The sequence below is a fragment of the Peromyscus californicus genome, unplaced genomic scaffold, assembly GCF_007827085.1.
Source record: "Peromyscus californicus insignis strain IS unplaced genomic scaffold, ASM782708v3 Scaffold_7__1_contigs__length_154581171, whole genome shotgun sequence".
Classification (NCBI taxonomy): domain Eukaryota; kingdom Metazoa; phylum Chordata; class Mammalia; order Rodentia; family Cricetidae; genus Peromyscus; species Peromyscus californicus.
The window spans coordinates 90,840,868-90,865,216 of NW_026294595.1; the positions used below are offsets into that span (position 1 = coordinate 90,840,868).

The window sequence follows — 24,349 nt, forward strand, 5'->3', positions numbered from 1 at the left end:
AAAATAATTATAATTTGAGCCCAGGGGCTTGGAATCAGTACCGACCCAGATATCCTCAGCCATCCTCAAGATGGCTGGGAGTGAGAGTCAACCTTTAACTGCTCTAGAGGTCAAATGATTAAGGGACGAATATCCAATTTAGTGTAATGAAGCTGTCAGTGAAATGACCAGAAGGGGGAAAATTCTCATCTCCAGTCTCACAGGGTGATTTGCTAAGTTGTCCCTTGTAAATGTGGAGTGGGGATAGTTGATAGGCTTGTCTCTCTTGCTCTTTTTTAATCCAGCTTTCAAATCAATTTTATTAACTGGAAGAAGAGGCCTTGATGTGTGTGTGTCTAGAATTTTTCCTTCTTCCTAGGAACTTCGGTCTCCCTCCCATTAATTAGTTGTGCACACAATTCCCTACTTAAACTGAGATCGCTACACTATTCCTTCACAACTACAAATTAATTTCAATATCTGTGAGAGGAAAGAAAGTACTTCAAAATGTAAGCAAGTGCAACTATGAGATGGTCCCTAAATGGAGAGGCAAATGAAGCCTGCTTTCCAGTTGAATGTGGCTTGTTTGGTAAGGGCTGAATAGATTTAGTTCAGGTAACCACTTCAGCTTGACTGATAGACTTGTTGTTTCAGTGCTTGGCCAAATAGCCTTTTATGATGCAATCAAGTAATAGATACAAGATTGACAAGGAACAAAGAAAAAGAGCTTTCTATCAACACTGACTAAGATCCATTATTGTGGTGTGTACACTGTACTGGGGACCTGTGAACACATCTTCATTGATCCCACAGAGAGATAGAAATATCGCCCTTGTATGGCTCAATCAAGTCCTTTTCACAAAAGTAAAGTGCAAACAATATTGAAGAAGGAGAAAGACACCAACATTACAGTCAAACAGTAAATAATGGCTGGGCTCGGGAAAACCTATTTATAACATTTCAGATTCCTGTCAGTTCAAATGAAATAGATAACCCCTCTATCACAACCTCAGAGACTAGAATGTAGGGGCCTGTATGTTCCTTTTATTGTCCCCCCTTTTATCAACTGACCAATCAATAAGGAGGAAAAAAACTCATTTTACAGTTTTGCATTTTCATAGATATCTTGGTGGACATGACTCTGAAAAAAAACATCTCATCTGTAAAGGTCAATAACTCACTCCTCCCCTTGTCCCATCCTACCCACTGAGATCCATTGTCATAGAGTAAACGAATTTTGTTGAATACAAACTAGAAAAAAATTAACATATGGTGGAAGCATGGCTGAGTTTCCCAGCCAATTTCAAGTTTTATTAGACTTGCTCACTACATCAATTCTAAACTTTCACTTTCATTTATATTTTAATACTTGTGATTTGGAGGAAGCTACTTGGGTGCTGTAGATGTCAATGCATAGTTTTGTATAGTTTTCCTAAAAGGTCAGCAAGATAGTCTGAGGTGCAGGAGGTTATAAACCTGGGCATCTGTTATGCAAATCTCCATCCATAATCACTATTTATCCATTATGACTAAAGCAGAATTCTAAGAAGAGGAAAGGGGGGAAGAATTGGTAATGTCTTAAAAACGATTGCTCTTATGCCTGTAGATTTCTTAAATTCACCATCAGTGTACTAGACATTTAATCCTTTGTTTTCCTTCCTAAGATGTGTAACAGAAACCAATACTGCACATTTAAAAACAATGTTCCAATGTAGATGATGTAGAATTATTAAGTAAGAGACAAATTGGATTATCCTTTGACTCTTCTTTTTATACTGCCTCTTCCTTTTCTCTCTTTCCCAAACATGAAATTCTAAAGGAAACAAAGACTCATTTAACTCAGGGCAAGGCATAGGTGATGCTTAAGTGTAAGGACAGTGCATAACATGATACTCTCAATGCCGTGGATTCTCACGTGTGGAGTGTAAATGAGGTGTTAACACAGTCCCTGGCATAGTGCTTTGATGTGGGTTTATGGTCAGCAGTCAGCATCCCCAGCTTACAGTTAAGCATGAGGCGATGAACCATTCTCTCTTTAGGACCCCAGGAAGAAGATGTTTAGGACAAAACCAAACCAGGTCAGAAAGCAGACTGAGCATTTGTCCCAATGTTCCCCACTCCACCCAACATTTCAAGGAAGATGCCAGTACCCAGGTTTTGTTTAACAAGCAAGATGCTCACTGGTGTCCTGTGAAGTGCTAATATCTTTATTCTGTGATGAGCTTGTGGCAAGCTCCTGCACTGATTTGAGTCTGTTTCTGGAATACAGGATGAATAAGGTCTTTTGCAACGTCCTAGAGCAATGAATATGCATGTAGCTAAACTATGGTAAAACTGTACAAATAAATGCCATACTTGCTAAATATCTCATGCCTTGACTTCACTATATAGCAGGTGAACTATATCCAGCCCCCTTTCTCCTCATTCCTATGATTTTAACTTTGAAAATCCTACTTTCCTCAAATTTCCGATGGAAGGGGTGTCCCCCTCCTAGATCCTCTCCTACTTCTTTGTCTGAAATGCCTGCCTGATGATTGCAGGACCAGTTACTTTAAGTTGTCATTGAGCTTGTTCATGTGCTTACTTTGGCTCCAGGTTTACCTCTTCACCTGGCATCCTGCCTCCCCAGCATTTAGGTATCATCTTTAAGTACAGCTGTTCTAAACTGAGTCTCACGTGCCTAGATTCAGTCCTACACCAAAAGGAAAGGAACTCTTCAATTTTAATTAACGCTCAAAAAGGTTAGCTCAGAAAGAAAGAAAGAAACTTCCCTAGAACATGTATATCAATAAAAGTAGCTTATGAATAAAAATAATTAGTGCAGTTACTTGATTCTTCACAGAGTTTCCAATTGCAGTCTAATCCTGAATAATCTAACATGGAAGGAAATTTCAGACTCAAAAGTCACCAACATCAAGTGTTCGTGATATAGCATTAAAAATTCTGGGAATGACCTAAATTGCATGTGGTGGTGGAGATGGGGTGGATGGGGGCTTGATAGTTGAGAATCTTACTCCATCAACATTGGTCCTGGACAGTGGGATAAGCTCATCTTTCAAGTGAGGGCTAAATGGTCCCAATTTCATGGAAAGTAGGAATCTAATATCCAGAAACTATGCGGTACCCCAAACCTAAATTCTATTTCATCACTTTCTCCTGCATGAAGTCTAAAAGGATCTCTTAGCCAACTGCTGTTTCACTTCTCACTCTCACATCAATTCACGTGAGTTGAACAGCATTCCAGATACGAAGCAGAAAGCCTTTTATTCTACCTAAATGGAAAGCTGTATTAAAGCCCATCTCTAAGAAGCTTATGCCAACGAACAAGGTGGCCAAGCACTAAAGGTGATTTATGGGGCCTTTTGTCCAGGTCTAGTAACACTTATGACCTAAGAATTAAAGACGATAGAAGGAGACAATGGGCTGGCTCACTGTCAGGTACGCGGTAAAGCACTTGATGGCAGACACAGCCAAGCCTTTCACGGGCTACAAGCACTTTGGTGTCATCATCACATTCCAGCTACGGATTCAGCTTTTCAGGGTAATCCCAGCTTAGTCATGTGTAAACTCAAATAACTGGTTCTAGAACTTTTTGTGCCTTTTTTTTTTTTTGCTTCTCTCTTTTTATTCCCCTTTCCAAACCTCTTTGTCTTAAGATATACAAAGAAACAAAAGAAAGACAAACACACAAAGTAGTGGAGAAATATGACATTTGTATACTTAGCATTCAAGGCCTAAGTTATTTGTGAACAATTCCTAAAATGTATGCCATATAGAAATGTGTCATTTTGCCGAAGACCGGAGCATCATCCTGACAGCTTCACTCACCTCCATGTAGCCTCTAGCTACTCGGGTTATTTTGCAAGAATTTATAGAAATCATTTTCTTGTACCATTTTCCTTTAGTCTTGTGCTCCCAGGGATCAACCCAAGGTTTGTACATGCTGGAGAAGCACTCTGCCACTGAGCAACTTCCCAGCCTTATCCTATGTGTGTGTGCCTCTCTCTTCCTCTTTCCCTCCCCGTGTGTGTGCATGTGTGTGTGTGTGTGTGTGTGTGTGTGTGTGTGTGTGTGTGTGTGTATGTGTGTGTGTGTGTGTGTGTGAAGAAATCATCCTTTTGAAAATCAGGGGCCACTTAATGTGACCTGAGATTATCATGGTCTCTAAGCAGCAGCATGATAAATGTGCTCTCTTGAGTTCTTGGGACAGAAGGCCATGAACCACGTTCCTTGTCTTTCCTCTTCCATTCATTCTTAGCTCTGAAAACACCCTAAGAACAAAAGGTCAGCTGTGACCCCATCCTGTACAGACTCCTCTCTCAACCCTTAATCTTTTGGAGTTAAAATTTTCCCCTTCCAGTGTTTCTCATAGAAGTCCAATGACCTATCATGATAGTTGCTGTAACAAGACTGGGAAACTTGAAACCCAAAACAAAATGTGATTATGGAACAATAGGGACTATGTTTTCCCACATGCCTGAAATAATAATATAAACTTTTATAAGTATGAAAAATCAGATATTAGGAGAAACAGGATGAAAGAGCAAATAAGTAAGTATTAAAATGTCCCTAGCAAGGCACTTAGAAGAAACTTCTGCCTACTGCTGTAGACAGTAAATCAGAACTGCACAAAGCCCAGCCTATCTTGATGAGTTGGGGAGGCAAGTCTAGGTATGGAAGAGTCCAGCATAGGGAAACTGCTCATGTGCAGTATCCAAACTACAGGAGTGGTACAGAAAGAACCTTAAACCTGCAGAAAGTCTCCCTCAGCTTTTCTGCTCAGTGACCACGAGGGCACGATAGGGAAACGTTTGCCCAGACAGGAGAGACACAGCCATCTCACAGGCCTGACACAGGCAAGGGATGGTTGACTTCCCCACAAGGAAGACAGCAAAAGCCTTGTAAACCACAAGGTACCCAAAAGAGTCTCCAGAAACACACAGGCTCGGGAGTCAACTAAAACTACCCTGTGATGAAATACTTCCCTGGTTAGGCCTTGCAAAGTATAAAAACAAGACATGAAAAAAAATGCATGCTTTCTAAGTAATTTCACTGTATCCCATGGCAAAGAATGTGACTCCTGATAAGTAATTTCACTGCATCCCATGGCAAAGCATGTGACTCCTGTTAAGGATGCAAGGATAGCCTGCTCCCTACAATGGAAAATTCTTGATGTCTGGCATTTAGTCAAAGTTTAAAAGGCCTCAAAGAAACAAGAAAAAATAAGCTGAAATCAACTAATCAAAACCAACCCAGAGCTGGAACAGGTGTCAAAGCCGTGAGGCATGGACATTAAATTCATTTATATAACTATATTCTTATATTGACAACACAGAGAATAGGATGAACATTTTTAAAAAGATGCTCTAAAGGACACCAGAATCAAACCTCAGAGGGAAAAATAACAATCTCTATGTTTTAAAATTGCAATTAGTGGAATGTCATGGATTACGTATAGAAAAATAATAATAAAAAATAAAATGGGCTTTAAAATACATCAATATAAAATGAAGCCTAGAGAACAGTAGAAAGAGAATCTGAAGAGAGCTATGGTACACCTTTAAGCATCTTCATATATGTGTGGCTAGAATTCCTAAAGGATGGCCTAGGGATGGATCAACAGCTCAGAACGCACACTCACTACATGTTAGCCAGTTCACGACCACCTGTAACTCTACCCTCCTTTGGCTTCTGTGGGCACTGCACTGGCACACACACACACACACACACACACACAGAGTCTAAAATTAAAACTAATAGAAGTAAATCTTACAAAAATCACTGGAAGCATCAATAGTTGTGAAGAATCAAGAAATAATGACAAAAAGGGTTTTCTATCTGGTTTAAGATTTTCATCATTTAAGTTAGTAACCAGTTACACCAGAAGGCACATAAAATACGAGGGCTTGAGGGAAACGGCACAGAGGAGAGGATGGTGGCAAGCTAAACTTTCCAAGATCAAGGACTGTGTGACAAGTCCTGGAATGAGCAGGCACTCAGACAGCAAGACTCACTCAGCTTCCTGCTGGATGCTTCAAACACAACACCAGCATCCTTGGAGAGGTGAGTTGAGGAGATACACTATGGTCCAAAAGATTCTCCTGCGTTTTCCACAGAAATTCTGAATTAGCTAAAGTCTCAACAAACATTTAGGAAGATTTAATTTCTTCCTTTTTAAAAATTTTCCTGTGTAACTGTGGCCATATACCATCATACTAAATGTCTTAAAAATGTTGTTCCCATTAGATCCAAATTAGTAAAATTATCAGAATTACAATCCAGAAATAAACATTCCTGTGAATTTTAGAAGATCAAGACTAGTCTCAACAGACAATGAAAGCTCACGTTTGTTTGTTTGTTTTCAAATCTGATTTGTTTTTTATTATTCTCTTTCTTTTTTGGAGATTTTAAGCATTTATTCACAAGTAATGTTTGAAGTTCCATGCCATACTCAGAATTAATTTGTATCTGGGAATAACATTTTTTCTAAAATTGGTTATCATACAAATTTAAGGTACTTTGGCTGAGTCCTTCTTTTGTTAACTTTCGTTGTCCTTGATTGCCAAGTATATTCATTATCTTCCTTCTTTCTCCATTTCTGAGGCAGTTTCATAACAAATGGAAAGCTCATGTTTGTAATTCCAGCATGTAGGAAGCTGAGGCAGGAAGTTCAAGGCCACAAGTTCAAGGCCAGCCTGGGCTACACTGTTTCACAAACATGAAAAAAAACCTACAATAATAAAATAAAAAAAATCACAAAGAAACAAAACACCCTTGAAAGAGTACCAAATAGGTTATCTTGGGGGAAAATATACCTAAATACTTCTTACAGAATCTAAACTAGCCAGAAAAACACAATTTGGTTGCCTTCCAGCCTGAATGGCCTCCTCACAATCTTCCAGCATCTCTTGCAAATTCCTACCTCAGCACCTTACATGGACCATTGTTTCTTTCTGGATTATTTGTTCCATTACTTCATTCAGGCAAGAAGGCTCTCACCTCATTCTTCATTTCAAGAGGAGACATTTCGAATGTTATGTTTCTTATCCACTATTGAATCCCCAAGAGCACACTACTTACTGACCAGGACTCATGCAAGTCTACTGCCCTTGTTAGCCCCTGACATCCCATCACACATCCAGGTGTTACTCTAGAGCAGGCCCATGAGACAAATCAGTAAGACGCAATGAAGATTCTGTGTTGCTTTCAAAGCCAAATATATTCACTGTCTGATCCTTTCAAGTGGAGTGGAGTGTGGATTCTGAGAGGGAGGCTTTTTATATGCTTGGCTCAATATTGTGACATGAATTGGTTCTCTATAGCTTACATGCTCATCTGTAACTTATGTGCTCAAGTCCTAACTCCTCATGGCTCAGAATGCAACTCCACTCGGATATGAAGCTTTTTGCAAAGTAAGATGAAGTAATGAGACTGATCCCTAATCCATTTGTGACCTGTGCTGCTCCTTGAGGAAATCTAGACACACACACAGAAAAGATCGTATGCAGGAATGAGGAGACTGTCATTGCAGGCCACAGAGCAAAGTCTCTGAAGAAATCCATCCTGCACAAATGTAGCATTCAGTTCTAATTTGTTTACTGTTGTTTTAAATGAATTAATTCATTCAAAATTACTGAATAATTATTCAAAAATCGCTTCTTTCCAAAATGGCATGTTCTTCAACTCAATCAACAGTCATCGTTTCAGGAAACCATTTTAGCACAGCAGACAATGGCTACTTCACAGACCAGGTCTGTTTTATAACTTCCTAATTCTCGTTGATGAGCCAGTTCAGAGGAAAATACACTGGTTTCCGTCCCTAACCACCACACTACTCTATACATGAAGTAACTATTCTCAAAACTATTTCATCTTTTCTCATACCCTAGTAAAGACAGAGAAGAAAACTATTGATAAGTGAGGTCCTTTTAAATCCTCTGGATTTTAAATGATTTGAAATGCAGCTAATAACAACTATAGCACACATTATTTCTAAAAATGAAAGAATATAATTTTTTGCAAAATTATACACAACAAGCTTCAATTTTAGGCATCATCTGCTAGTGCCACCATTACCCCTGAGAAACAAACCTCTGAGACTCACCACCAACCACAGAGCCCTGTGTGTAAGCTCTACCCAACATGTGTGTTTTGGTTTACGTGATGCAAAATTGGATGCACTATGAAGCTACCACTACTCCCACACAGAGTTGATGGGTGCCTACAGGAATGCTAATGTGGAGGTAATTTTAGAAGGAAGGTATGGTTAAGCATAAAATAAGGAAGTCTTACTCACTGAAGTCAGCTTGGCTAATAGAAGGAGAAAAAGTCCACTCATCAATGGAGCCACTTTGAAGACACAGAAGAGGAAGCATGGGTCAAGGAAGCTCTTCATCAAGCTCTGGTCCCCTAAGTTCTACAGAAGTGTTGAAGAGGCTGACACTGTGGACATCCATCATAACCCACTTATGTTTACTCGATAGCTAACTTTGCTCCCAAGCCTGATTATTTTCTCACTATCCTCCAGTCAAGCACAGGGCTGAAACCGAATAAGGTTAGCAAAGGGACATCTTCTTTTCCTCCAATGGACGCCAAGAGCCTGGGTCCTCTTTTCCCTGCTTAGCTCTGGGGAACCTCTTCCTTCCTTTGTATTCCTTTTGAACTAGAGCTCAGTGCTAACACCATGATCACTTCCTTACCATTTCCATCAGATACCCTATCACACCAAAGATACTTTCTACTTTCCCTAGAATTTGGAGACTGGAAGCAACTCAAAGATCACCAACTCTGGCCTCTCTCGAGATTATTAAACACAGCTACACAAAATGTACCATGTTTACAACGGGTCTTTATCTCAGCTGGACCCTCAATGCTACCCAACAATCCTGTGTCAATTGTCCTTTCCACTCTGTACAGAATTTAGTATAAAACTTTCTCACCCTATAATAGGACCATGGAGCCCCTCACTCAGCCAGGAACATTCCCTAACAAAAAAAAAGATAGAGAGAAGTCGCCACATTTTCAGTGAGCCTACAAATGTGTCTGCACCCCTCCATCAACTTTTTTTTTCTTCTTCTTCTAGTACATTCCTTTTCAGTCTTCTCAGAGATACAGTTCAATTCATGATTCTCCATCACGGATAAAGTCACCTTCTCTGTCTCTCTGGGCTTCTTCCTGTCATTGTTCTGAAAAAGTATTTCTAACCTGAAAAGTCACTATTCCAGTCTCACCTTTCCCTGTGGCTATCTCATAGTCATCTTTCCCAGAACAGTTATTACTGTGTCATTTCCACTTTCTATGTACATTTATCCCTAACCAGGCTGTGCTATTGGAGCTTTCCAAGCTCCTTGTGTGTGTGACTACCTGGCTACCTTCCAATTAATTGGCTGGACATTTTAATCCGCATCTGACTTGACCCATGGCTGCCTATGGCTCTGGGGAGTACATTTGTCCTCAATGGAATCGCTAACTTTTGTGACATTGACTCTTTCAGTTTGCTTCTGCCATTCTGACCAGTTCTTCACAGTCTCCTCTGAACTCTGACTGTGGTGTTCCTCCAGTTCATATTGGTGTTGCTTTCCTGGGGCTGCCATGACAAGACACCATGACCAAGATGGCTTTGAGAACTGACTCCTTTGCCCCAATCTCAGCCCGGGAGTTGGTGGTGATGGTTGACAACAATTCTAGTTAAAGAATTCTTTGCCTCTGCTCTGTCATCATCATTGGGTGTTCTCTTGCTATGACTGCCTCTTTGTGTCTTTCCCTTCTCATAAGAATGCCAACCATGGAGTTATGGCCCACTTCATTATCAACTTAACATTGTAATTAAATTTTCAAAGATCTAATTTCAAAACAATATCATTTTTCTGAGATGCCAAGTAAAACATGAATTTGGGACAGGAGGAATACTACTTAAGATAGTATATTTTTCTTGTGCTGTAGTCTCTGTGAAACAGTGTCTATTCTTATGGCTTTAATACCTTCTCACCTGCTGAATGACAACTCTGCAGTCCATGTTCCCTCTTGAACTCCAGACCTATGTATTTAACTTACTAAGCATGTTCAATGGGAAGTACCAAAGATACCTTAAACTCATTGTGCTTCAAGATAGATTCACCATTCCTTTCCCCACTCATCTCCTCAGTCCTTCTATATTCAGTTTATGAAACAAACAGAAAAAATAATTACAGTCATCCATTTGATTTACAGAATTAAGCTTACCTATTATTGAATTTCAAATACAGTGGATTTCTATATTGAAAAGTACACCATCCCTTTGAAAGGCCGCCAGGAGCGGAGCCGCGGGCAGCGCAGGCCGGGCCGCATCTCCGTCTCCGCGCCAGCCGCCCGCGCCCGCCATGCGCGCCCCGCAGCGGCCCGCGCGCCCGGGCCCCGCGTCGTAGCGCGGCGGGCGGAGACCGCAGGCTCCCAGCCCGGGCCCGCCGTGTCCTCGAGCCCGATTGGCGCCGCTGCCCGGCGCCAGCGCCCGGTGCCGCCGCCGTCGAGGGTGGTGCGGGCCGCGACCCGGGCGCCAGGGGCCCTGCGGGATGGAGCAGGCCGAGAGCCGGGGACCCTGCGTGGTGGAGCAGGCCAAGGGCCGGGGACCCTCCGGGCGGTGCAAACTGGGGCCCGGGTACCCCCGGGGTGGCGCAGCTTGGGGACTCGGGGACCCTGTGGGGGTGGCGCGGCCTGAGGACTGGGGAGCCCTGCAGGGAGGTGCAGGCCGGGACCCCGGGACTCTTCTGGGGTGGTGCTGAGGGGCCCCAGCATGCTTGCTTGGCCTGACGCCATTTTGAGCAGGGCCTGAGGAGTACGGGGAGGGTTCAGTTGGAAGACATGGGCGCAGGAACGAGCGGGGTGTCTGCGGTCGGCCACCTGGCCCCAGAACAGGGAACTAAAGGTCAGAAAAACAACTTGTACCCTGGATAAGAGCCAAGTCAGCAGGCGTGTCGAGCTCGGGGAAAAACCACGGGCTGTCCTGAGTTTGAACCTGGCCTCATACGAATCGTCCAATCAGAACCCTGTAAACTATACTTCCTGCTTCTGTACCCGCCCTTCTGCTGCCCAACCCTATAAAAACCCTCCACTCCAGCCTGTCGGCGCGCCAGTCTCTTCAGCCTCTGGAGAGATTGTATCGCCCCGGGTACCCGTGTTCTTGAATAAAGCCTCTTGCTGTTTGCATCTGACTTGTGGTCTCTCCAGAGGGAAGACTCCAAACGGGGGTCTTTCACCTTTACTAAAAACCTTACACAGGGCCCTCACTGCTTTTAGGGGATGTTCAGTCCCCTGAACATATGTTACATGTTCCTTCAGGGTCCTGTAGGTGCCTCCCTACCCTTAGTTCTATGCTGTTTCAGTCATACTGAACTCTGTCAAACACTTCTTCAAAAGCGCCGCACTTGCTCTCTCTTCTTGGCCTGTACCCCTTTCCACCTTCCTGGCAGATCCTTCATTTTTTTCTTTACCTGACATCTCTCACTCATTCTCCCTGCTTCAGTAGGAATTATTTATTCTCCAGTCCTTCATGTAAACCAGAGCCTGAACTGATACTCTGTCCAGTGTGCTGTGCTCTCCTGTGATCATTCATTCAACTCGTTAGCCATTTGGGCTGGACTGGACAATAAAATCCTTCACCATGCAAATCACAACAGACCCTCAGCCCTCACCCTGAACAAATAAAGGGTACTCACTAAACATCTGTTCTATGAATAACTGCATGTATATCAAATATAAGATTCTCAGGAAAATGAACTCAGTTCAAACCTCAGATAAATTTCCTTCAAACTAAGTTGTATAAATTCCCCCATGGATCACTGAATAAACTCAAATATATAAAATAAAATATCCAGTACCTTTTAGCTCTAACAATACTTAAGGGTCCCTGCTGTTTAAACTGGGATGTTAAAATAAAAATAAGTGATTATAAAAGAAAGAAAATTATAATTAAATAACAAAACTTACATCGACACAAAAGAATCATAAATGTACATTAGAAATGGTTAACCTGATTCAAAGGCAAGAAGTAGACACTACCCATGGAGAAACATCATAACTCGGTACTTCCCATACCACAGAATGCTTATTCTGACCTTCCTAACTAAGAAATTCATCCTCCAAACTCAACCCAAGTAGATCATCCATTTAGTATAACTAGGGAAAACTAGATAGAGATGTTGACAACCACCATCAACTAGTTGAAGATCTGCCCTCCCGAAGAACAAAAGCATGTGTCCTTACCGAGTGCAGAACAGGGACCAAAGATTGAAACTCTCAAGAAATTGAACTTTTACTTGAAAATGAACAACAAAATGTAGTGTTATATTTAATGTAGCTTCTACACCATGAAAAGAAAAAAATGAAGGATCTGCCAGGAAGGTGGAAAGGGGTACAGGCCAAGAAGAGAGAGCATATAGGTTAATACTCTCCAGTCCAAATAAGCTCAGACTAAGGACAATTGAGAAAGGGAAGCTTCCGAACTGTGCTTCATTAATATTTCAGTTGACTTACAGATGCAGCAACCTAGGTCCCTCTACTTTGCCTACTGCTACATAGGCAAAGCAGTAATAGTAATTATTGTTGGTTCAGCACCTATAAGGTACCAGCTACTGTGATATCCGTCAACACAAATACCTCTTAAGCCTTGCCACAGTTCTGTGGAATCAGTGCTGTTATTCCCATTTTCACAAATGAGCTCAGGTTGATAGAGAAAAGCCATTTCCCCAATATTACATGCTTCAGTGAAAAAAAGGCAGGGCAGAAATTAAAGATAAGTCTCACTTCTGACTCTTGATTTGTGCCACCACCCCTCTTATGTCCACACCTCTCAATGATAAAATCCCTCTCAAGTCTGTTTTTAATCTTCAACCCATTGCTTCAGATGCATAGAAGTTAATAGTGAATGTCCCAGAGAAATAACTTGAAATCTAAAGCTGACAAGTGAATGGCATGTCTTCAGCAAATATAAAGTAAGCATTATAAACCTCATACCTCTGTAATGATTTAAATACACTGATAATATATAGCATATTTAGCATATTTCATTCATCTTTGTTATCTTTGTGGCCTCTATTCTTCAGTGTACTTTTGCTCAGAAAAAAAAAACCCAGTTCATTTCAGATTGCTGTAATTCAAAAAGATTATAATTTGGAGACTAGATTAAATTTGAATTTGCAATCTACTTTCAGCTATTAGGGATAATTATTTAATCCCCTCTGGAATCTACTACAGAAGTTAGTGGTACCCTGAGTTACAAAAAGAAATGGTGTTTCCTGGGAATTATTTTATACTCTGTAGGTTAATACTCTCCAGTCCAAATAAGCTCAGACTAAGGACAATTGAGAAAGGGAAGCTTCTGTACTGTGCTTCATTAATATTTCAGTTGACTTACAGATGCAGCAACCTAGGTCCCTCTATAGTTAACATCTTTTTAGTCTGTATTCCAACAGGCTGATTTTGCCAATGAAAGACAGTGTCATTTTCTCATCCATATTCACTATAATCCAAGCCTCTCTTCCATCCATCCTCTGCATTCTTCCCCAGTCAGGCTTCTCACTCCCCACCAACTCCATGATAACCATCTTATGAACTCGTCTCAGGCTCTGATATTCCCCTGTCTGATTCACCTTTTAAATAACAGCTCTGAACATTTCACCTCCTTCCTTGAAGAAATAAAACGTTGGTGGATTTGAAATAACCATAAAATGCTATTTAAAACCATATGAGGTGACAGTCACCTGTAAGCCCAGCACTTGGGAAGCAGAGGTAACAGGATAAAGGGTCCAGGGTCATCCTAGCCTAGACTGAACATAACTTCAGGCCAGTCTGGGATACATGAGACCCTGTCTCAAAAAAATTAGACACACACACACACACACACACACACACACACACACACACACACACACGTTCATGCATATACATACAGAGAAGTATCTAAACTTTTAGACAAAGAAATAAGTCCTAATGTTGACTCCACATTTAACCTTTATTGTTTTAATTTCTGGCAGGATAAAGACTAAATACTCTGAATGAGCTTCCTAGGCAAAATACAGCCTACTTGCTTACTAAAGCATAAAAGTAATGTTTTGAAAACAATTGCTGGTCTATCATAAAAGGCTGTATCAGAACCAAAGCAGAAGTAAGAGAGAGAAAGAGAGAGAGAGAGAGAGAGAGAGAGAGAGAGAGAGAGAGAGAGAGAGAGACAGAGAGAGAGAGAGACAGAGAGACAGAGACAGAGACAGAGAGAGAGAGGCAGAGAGAGAGAGAGAGAGAGAGAGAGAGAGAGAGAGAGAGAGAGAGAGAGAGAGTGTCATGGTGGGTAGAGAGTAACCATGCATCCCAGAGCACTCTCCTGACCCTGATGCTCTTATGCTCCTTTTTAGTAGCCATACCAAAGTGAAAAGCAGTAGATACATAACACAATGCTCACCCAGAGGTAAAGGGGAGTTCCCACATGGAGAATTCATAAGGGTGCACACTCAAAGTTAACAAGGAATAAGCCTCTCACACACAAAGAGAAAGGGAGGAATCTTGTCTATAGTACAGTGACCTTGGCGTGGATGGAGATCACAAGGGCTTTGAGAAGCACGGGGATAACGGTTCTTCTCTGAGTATCCTGGATGTGAATTCCAAATGCATGTACTGCTGATAAGTCAATGCTGCTACCAAGAGATAACTTTCACGAGTAGAAGCAAGTCAAAGAAGCTCCCTCAGTGTAAGCCTTAAGGACACCCATAGTTATAAATCCAAAGAGAATGAGCTCATAACGAGAAACCTGAAAGCACATAATGCATCGCTGTGACCAGGAGCAAGCAAAAAGGATGGGGAACAGAGTCTACTATGAAAAGATTCCAGGTACCATCATCACAGACATTATAAACATGTTCAATAGAGACTCAGAATTTCTAAAGTTTGAAAAGAGAGTAAGGATTATGAAAGTATAGAAAAGAACAAAAAGACTTGGCCTAGAAAGAGTGCTTCCATAAGTGAGAACATAAACTATACATCACCCTTCTAACCTCTTTCCTCTGCTACATCTCTCCATTCCTCCAAATATTCTCGAAGTTTTCTCTGAACTCTCCTCTATCTGTTCTGCTCCAATTTCCTCCATGTCTTCAACTCCGTTCCTCTTTCTTTGTATTTGAATCCACAGCTATTGAGCCTTAATTCACTTCTTTATTTATTCATTTGCTTGTTTTTTATTGGTGCCTGGGGTGGAACCCAGATGTCCCACAGACTAAGCACATATTCTACAGCTGGGCTATATACCCCCAGCTTAAGAGTCATTTCAAATGCCTCCTGTTCAATTTATCCACTATACCCATTATCCTATGATTCGCAACAAGATGCATTGCCAGAAAAACTCACAACAAAAACAAACCCATATTTCTGCTCTACTAGGAAGAGGAGAAGTGATGTAAGATAGGTAGCAGGTGTATTAGGATGACTTGGGTGGGATCCTGCATAGGGAATCTAAAAGCCTATTTTTAAAAATGTCATTTGCATATGGGTTAGACAATAATAGAGTGGGTACTGAATTGAGAAGGGGAAGGAGAGTTAAATGGGAAAACACAAAGAACAAAGAGGAAAGAGAAAAAGATGGAAAAGATACAAAGAGAATTATAAATTGAGACTATCTTTCAATGAAATAAAAGTGTTTGCTGAAAAACATGGATAGATGTATGAATATCAGGTCAGCATCGAACACACTTTAATGTTCCCTCTTTCTTTCTCTTGGATAATACCAAAGTAGTTTCAATTTTTCAAAAGAAAATTTGGCATGGAAGGGTCCTATAACATAGCCTGGCCACTTAGGGGATTTAGGCAAAAGAATGTAAAACATCTGTGATACTGAGGTTCCAAAAAGCCTATTGTCCAGACTCGGTAGCTTTTCCCATGGAATTACAAAAATAATTGTATGACAGATAGTCTCTATCCTAATTATGTAATTACACAGTAGAAATGAACAGCTGAAGAGGAGCCACTGCATGCTCCTGTACAATGCTTGCTTCATCTGCATATCGGAAAGGATGAACTCTTACCATACCACAGCATCATGTTATCATGATAGAATAAAATGTTGGTTTTTATATGGCACTAGAACATGCATGATCAAAAAACAGAGATAACACTAGAACTCATTTCAGACTTAAGCTTGGACTGGGAACAACTCCAGGCGAGTCATTATTATTATTTTAAAACAATATGTAAAGAAAATTTTTCTTTACTTTGTTCCTTTATTCTTTCCAACTGCAACTGCCAAGGCCAGAATGTCCAAGTCTGTGCCAGCAGATAAAGATATTGAGGACAAATGCCTTAACTTTCCAGGTGTGGAGCTAATGAAAGTTACCAAACGTAATGGAAAACCTCAGTGCTGAGCTCGGTGTTAGGAATCTATCATCTATTTTATCAACTCTTTCTGTGCCCTTGGTGTCAAGAGAAGTTATATGTGCTGTGTCCTCAGAAGCATCTCTGCCTTCCGAGTTACAGAAAGCAGTTCTAAGTGTGCACGCTGTTATCACAGTATTTTGCTCTAAGAATGGCAAAATAGAGAATCACAGAAGTAAAGCTATTCACTAGCTCAGCGTTCCTGGAAACATGGCATCATGGGAAATACTGCTAAAGAAGTATTGGTAGAACACACAGACAAGAAATCACCAAGGGATTATGGAAGCTTCGTGTGCCAAGCAGGTAACTGCAAGATGCCTGTTACAGAACTGTGTGCTGGCTTTAGCTATCTGTTTTTAGGGAAACCATGCCCCCACAAAGCTTTTTGTATAGGAAGGGAACGCTGTGGGATGGGGTGTCCAAAATGAACAGAAGTGAAATAAATGATGGAGAAACGTGCCTCCTCATCTTTTCAGGCCAAAGCACTTTGCGTCCAAGCAAGAGGGACCATTTCTCCTTTCTCTATTCATTTGCCTTCTACGTGGCCTGTCTCCATCACGTGGAGTCCTGGTCCGCCAGCTGAGGGCCTTGGGGCAGAGCTTTTGTCCTTACTACTGAAGCAGCTGGTCTTTCACGGCTATAGCATGAATAGCTTAGGCGTGGAAAAGGGCATTCAGGATGTATTCTTGGGCCACCGGGAACAAATTGCAGAAAATGGTTGCTCAGACTCACAAGGCAAAGAAGCTGACTTCCAGCTCACTGGTAAGGTCATCCTCGCTGGCTGAGCCCCCGGTTGCGGATGGTAGCTTCGAGGAGAACTAGAAGCGTCGGGTCCAGAGAAATGCTTTCCCATTTCACATGACATCCAAGAGTTATCAGTCCCTGTAGTCCCACTGTATAATAAGGAGTCTGTAGCTTTCGTTCTGGAAAAATTATTAATCATTTGTGGCTGAAAAATGAATCAGTGAAGTTAACCTACGTTGTCAGCTTTGATTTATCTGGAGGTAAACAACATTCTAGGAGGATTTAGTGGGCCAGTGTTTAGTAAAAAGGATCTGTCCAGGTCGTGCCACTACGTAGATTGAATATCCAAACATTTAAAAGCTCTTTTATCATTGGACTGAATACAGAAATGACAGCCATCGTTTGGTGACCTTAGAACGTCCCAGCTATTTGTAACAGACTTTCAGTAGCAAATCCAAACTCTTATCAAGATAGGGCTAAATAAACGACAGGTTTTTTTTCTGACCTTAAGATTAATATTGAACTGCCCCGTTATAAATATATTCTCCTGAGTAGAACATTAAATTACAATTATTTGGAAGCATACCAAAAGGAGGAGAGAAGAGAGAGGTGAGCTTTGTTTTCGTCTCCCTGGCATTTGCTTCATTAGGGTTGCTGCCTTCCTACCTCCTCGTAATACTTCTCTGTGGATACAACGATTTCTGCACTGGCCACCTGTGCGAGGCAGGCACCTGCCTCCGAAACGCAATTTTTAGCGAAGATTTAAATTGCAAAGCAGAATTTCTCATTCCGCTGCCAAAGCAAACTTGCTTTTCTTCTGCAGAAGGGTATGTTGTCTCAGAAGGAAGATTTCCCTATGTAGGACTCCATACTTAAACTTAGGAGCAGATTTCTCGCTGTCTCCCTCTCACTGATTCCTCTCCTCTCATGGTTCAAGGTCTCAACAAGGTCTCAAACAACTGAAAAGAAAGAACCCTCTCAAACTGGGAAAACACACTCTTCTTAGTCATCAACTGGTTCCTCTTGGAGGGCTCCTTTTATTGAAAAAAACACTTCTAAGAATTGTGTGTCAAATTGCAGAAACATGGAATGTAGCTTTTGTTGTTATTGTTGTGTAGGAATAAGGGCTTTATGAAAGAGTACTCTTCCTCCACCTGTCCTGTCTTCTTGTTCCCAGGGTGCAATGGGAAGCACATGAAGGAGCCTAGACTCTGAAGAGTGACTTCCATTTGAATCTCTACTGGGCCATAAGGAGTGTCTACCTACCATGGTATTTCCTTCAACATAACCTGTTAATCCAGGACCTACCAATGGATGGCAATTAATGGTGACTCTTACATATATTAAATCATGGAAAATCTCCAAAACACCTTAACAATGAATTTCTGACATCTTATACTAGAAAGGGTTGCCAGAAGTAGTTTGCTATACTACAACATGATCAGTGAAAACAGTCAGAAAGTGTAGTTTTAAGAAACAATGCAAAGGACAGGTAATAAATCTTTCTGAGTTATCTTAATATGGACTAGAGAGAAACTTCATCAAGTGCCTCATGGGATTACATATTTTCAGCATTGTGATGATCCATCATGAAAAACAGCATCAGGAATTCAAATAACTAGTTGACAATAAGAAAATGATCAAGGATAAAACTGTCGATTTTGTGGCTGAGATGGAATGGAACTGAAATCACCTGAATTACTAATGAGTCCCATATCCTGTCACTTGCTTCTTTTTAAATGCTAGGAGACATACCTCTGTGGACTTTGTACTCTGGGTAAATCTTTCTGGGCATGCTATAAATGCATGACCTTGGCCCCTTTCTCAGGCTTATACTATTAGCAAGTAATCTTGGAGGATGAAACAAGACAAGGAATGGGTTTGCTTATTATTTACTGTATCAAATGGTTTGCCTCCTAAGTTCAGTGTTCCTCAGCTACAATGCAAAACATCTACACATGTATGTAGCCCCCCTTTTATGCTGTGTCACCCCCTGAAGCTGAGTGACTGAGATAATCCATCCCAAATTCCAACACTACTTCCGTACTGTGAAGGATAGAATCCCGAGTCAAAATCCCCTGTGTTTTGTTAGCATCCATCAGACTTAAGTAGGGTAAAAACCCATCCCCATATGCATCAGCAAGTTTTATATCCCCCACCAAATTATTAATACTCCCTCCATACAGACATGTTGTACTCATTTTCTACCAACTGAACACAGGGTTTGTGTGGAAGTAACCACTAAGAAAAGTATACTGAAGAGTTGGATGGTTGGATGAACTTACTTACCAACATCACAACAGAAAAACTTGTGTTTAGTCTTATGTGAGAAACAAACCCCATGATACCTATAAAATTCATGTTGATGATAAAAAAAAGAAAAAAATGAGAAAAAATCCAGTTACCTACTTGAGCATCAACACGCTTAATCCTTACACATGATCAGAAGACAGGACTGCTTTCTATTTGAAATTCTTGTGCCTCTCAACATTCACCTGTGTTTCTTATTTTGAACCTCAAAACAGGGAGGTAGGAAGGACACTACTGTGAAATCACAGAAGGGAAAAGCGAGTTTGTAAAGTGGACATTCAGCAGGGAAGTACCCGAGGCATTGAGACTCACACCTCCAGTCTCAGTCAGGGCTCATTTGAAAACACATTGTCTTCCCCGGCATCTTAATGTATCTCTATCACTTCTTTTGAAGATTTCCCATGAGCAAATTAAACAACACATAATGGTCTTTCCATATTTCCCTTACCAGGTTCTTGTGTTACATGTGGTCGAGAAGGAATATAATTTTCTCATTAATTGAAAGACAGCCCACACACCCCCTCAGGTATCATCTTTTTATAGTGAAGTTTATTTTTACTTGGCACAGAAAACCATAAAAACTGCACACATTATGCATCAATACAGTGTGGCTTTTGTTTTAAAGGTACATTTTATGTTTTTATTTTTAAATATAATTTTAAGTAAAATAGAATTGAATCACTTTCCCTCTTCCCTTTCTTCCCTCCAAACCCTCCCAAGTACCCTACCTCCAGCCCCTCTCATGCTGCCCTACTCTCAAATTGTTAGCCTCTTAATTATTATTACTGTTATTGTTGTTACATACGTGTGTGTGTGTGTGTGTGTGTGTGTGTGTGTGTGTGTGTATAAATGTATAACTACAACATGGTGAGTCCATTTCTGTTGTTCGTGTGTATATACCTTTAAGACTGGCCACTTTGTATTGGATAACCAATAAGGGGGCTCATTCCTGGGAGAGGCTAAAACTAGCCTCTCCCAGCAGTCATTATTTGCCTATTGTTCTTTGTCTAGCAGTGGGACCTCATTTGAGTTTTCTCCGTTTCATGTTAGCATGTCCATTAATATTACCGTTGTTCACGTTTTTTCTTTATGCAGCCATTTCTAGGAGAGACTGTTTTACAGAAGATATCCTGGTATTCCAGAACTTATAATCTTTCTATACCCTCTTCCATGATATTCCCTAGACCATAGATGCAAGAGCTATGATGAAGGTGTCCCCACTGTTATTGTTGTTACATGTGTGTGTGTGTGTGTGTGTGTGTGTGTGTGTGTGTGTGTGTGTGTGTGTATGGGACTCCCCATAATCCTGTGATCTCTGCATTGCATCCAGTTGTGATTTTTCTGTGAGGGTTTTCTTCTTCTATAAAGAGAAGCTTCTTCAATGAAGAGTAGTAATTACACTTGTCTGTGAGTATAAGGATATGGAAATTACACTGGTATATCAAAATGGCGCTAGTCGATTATTTTCGAAGGTCCATGACCTCACTAACCCTAGGAAACTGGCTAGGTTTCCTGTGCCAGGCGTGGTTTCCCTCCTTTTGAGTGGACCTTAAACAGCTGTTGTTTGCCACCAACATGTGACACTTACTGTACCTTTACAGGTGTCTTTCCAAGCTGGTCAATGTTGTAGTTCATGGGTGTTGCCTCTGAGTATGATGAGTAATTGCCAGCTACCCCTTCCTTGGTAGCTGGCAAATCCTGGAACCACGGAAGCCAGACCACAGGAAGAGGGTTTTCAGGTTAGATTTAGCTTGAATAATCCAAGTACTGTATTCTATGTGTGCAGTATCTTCAGCAACAGGAAATATATAGACCTTAACCTCTGAGATGCAACCAAGGGCTTATAAATCATGCTAAATCAATCTGTTTCCTCAAATGTTTATCATTTCTTCATTTTCAAAATAATTTCTTCTAGCTTGTTGAAATGTTCAATGTAATATTACATATAGTCACTCAAATATACACTAACACCCCAGAACTCATATACCTGTCTCACTGAATCTTAGAGACAACTGATGAACTTTCTCTACCCCCTCCCTTCCTCTGCTGTATCTACTGTGGCAACCACCATTCTTAACTCCTTAATGTTCTTAACATCTATGAGACCAACTTTATTAGGTCTCACATATCAATGGGGTCATGCGGGACCTATCTTTCTGTGCCTATCACTATTACACTCCTATCACTTAGCATAATGATATGTGGTTCTGTTATTGTTCTCACAAATGGAAGGGTCTGTGTAAATGAATAGCAGTCCATTGTGTAGATGGGTCACATTTTCTTAATCCATTCACCAACTTATGAACACTTAAATTTCTTCTATTTCCTAACTGTTGGGAAGAGTGCGCCAAAAGAAAAAGATGTCTAGATGCTCCTTCAGTGTACTGGTTTCGTTTCCTTTGGATTTATATCCAGCCATGGGACTGCAGAATCATATGGCACTTCCATTTTTAATATTTTAGGAATATCTATTGTCTGTTTGAATACTGTGTCTTCTCACACACACACCCCATACTCAGTAATTCAATAAAATTAGTATAATTAGCAGATACATTCATTTCAATGCCTATTCTTACTAACCAACAAACAAGATTTTCTTTAAAAAAAAATCAAGGCGAGGGTCGAGGGAAAGAGAGCTTGGGGGAGCGGGAGATCCCAGCTGGATCAACAACAGAGAGGGAGAACAAGGAATAGGAGACCATGGTAAATGAAGACCACATGAGAATAGGAAGAAGCAAAGTGCTAGAGAGGCCCACAGAAATCCACAAAGATACCCACACAACAGACTGCTGGCAATGGTCGAGAGACAGCCCAAACTGACCTACTCTGGTGATGGGATGGCCAAACACCCTAATTGTCGTGCTAGAAACCTCATCCAACTACTGAGGGATCTGGATGCAGAGATCCATGACTAGGCCCTGGGTGGATCTCTGGGAGTCCAATTAGCGAGAATGAGGAGGGTCTATATGAGCAAGAATTGTTGAGACCAAGGTTGGATAAAGCACAGGGACAAATAGCCAAATGAATGGAAACACATGAACTATGAACCAATGGCTGAGGGGTCCCCACTGGATCAGGCCCTCTGAATGGGTGAGACAGTTGATTGGCTTGATCTGTTTGGGAGGCATCCAGGCAGTGGGACCAGGTCCTGTGCTCATTGCATGAGTTGGCTGTTTGAAACCTGGGGCCTATGCAGGATTGCTTGCCTCGGCCTGGGAGGAGGGGACTGGACCTACCTGGACTGAGTCTACCAGGTTGATCTCAGTCTGTGGGGAAGGCTTTGCCCTGGAGGAGATGGAAATGGGAGGTGGCTGGGGGGAAGGTGAGGGATATCAGCTACATATCCGTGGCTGATATGTAGAACTGAATTGTATTGCAAAATTTAAAAAAAAACTCATGGTGTGATAGCTATTAGAATCGTATTTGGTAGATGTATTTTAATTGATTTACCTAGGAATGGGCCTACCAACAAAAAGTTTCTCAGTTTTACATCGCTAAAGTCCTCCCTCAAAGTACTCTAGAATTACATATGAACTCTTAAAATATTCCTTTTTTGAACTAGACTTCCATCTTTTAAAATCATCTTAATTTATGGTAATATATGCTATCTCATGTTAAGTGGAATAAATTGCCTGTAAGGGAAGAAAATGCACTTAAGTCTTATACAAATCAGAAATCTTTCATTTTTCCAAAGAAAAACTTTGAAATATTAGCAGTTAAAACTTCTTCTCAGTGATTGAATCTCAACAAGCAGCATTATTTGCTTTGGAGTGCTTGGGATTTTTATCTGGCATGTTAAAAAAAAAAACAGCCTTAGAATAACTTATTAGTTCTGCTTTACAGGATGCAGCTGGCTGTAAAAACAATCAACTCAATATATCAAGATCATATTTCATATCTTCTAATTCCTATGTAATTGAAAAACTCAACAATGTTAAGCTGACAAAAATAAATCTTTTTGTGTGTTTACATGTAAGGTAGGAGGAAGGGGAAGAGGGATGAATGAAAACTCCCCTGGAATAAGGCAGCGGAATGGTCTCAGTCGATCTAGTGAGTGTCAAGTTTCAGTGAACTACTTGAAAAGATCATCTTGTTGCAGAAGGTCACAGGAAACCCACACTCAGTTATCTTTTTTAAAAGGTGATTTTCTTATACACCATCCTTATTGTTGTTGCATATTAAAGTTTTAAAAATGTATAATGGATTATTTTACTTAAATCCTAGATAAGAGAAAAATAATCCATAATAATACACAGAAAGTGGGAGAATAAGTGGGCGAAGGAATAAACAAGAGAATAAGAGGTATGGCAAAGTGAAAGAGCCAACACAGCCCTCACTTGAGATTGCCAGGAAGGTAAGCTTGTGTTCTTATCCATGCCATACTTCTGCTTCTGCCCAGACACAGGCTCTTCTCAGATGGCTGACCTTACAGAGAAGTGAAATCCAGGGACCTGCCTGCCTTCAACCAAAGGCAGTAGAGGAGACTTCCATTTGAACTCTTGCTCAGCCACCCAATGTAGTATAGTCAGCCATTCAGTGGCCCAAGTTCAATTCACATCAGCCCTGGATATTCATAGCTCTGGTTGGCCTGAAAGTCACTATGTAGAATAGGCTGACCTCTAAATCACAGAGATCCACCTGCTTCTGCCTCCTCAATGTTGTGATTAAAGGCATGTGCCTCCATGCCTAACAAAGACATAATTCTTATGTCTCAGAAGACACAATTTTTAAGACCCTTCTAACCATATTAAGTCAAAAGAAAATTAATGGCAGAGTTTTCTCTGCAATCTACATGAATGCAACATATAAAAGGGCTGATTAATTAACAGTATACCAACTCCAGAGAGAATAACCCCAGCAAAGAGAATGCTAAGTTGACAATTAGAGTTTATTTAGGTGTCTCCTCTGGTCTTGAGGAAAAGAATTCTAA

The 24,349-nt window shown here is 40.9% G+C and overlaps 1 long non-coding RNA gene across 1 annotated transcript in view; it reads right to left on the minus strand.

Annotated features, from left to right (window-relative positions):
- LOC128102028 (uncharacterized) overlaps positions 1-10,352 on the minus strand; it is a 19,158-nt gene extending 8,806 nt beyond the window's left edge. Inside the window, exon 1 of the long non-coding RNA XR_008215302.1 lies at positions 10,201-10,352. This is a non-coding gene — a long non-coding RNA (uncharacterized LOC128102028). The remainder of the gene's footprint in view (positions 1-10,200) is intronic.
- Positions 10,353-24,349: the final 13,997 nt, after the last annotated feature.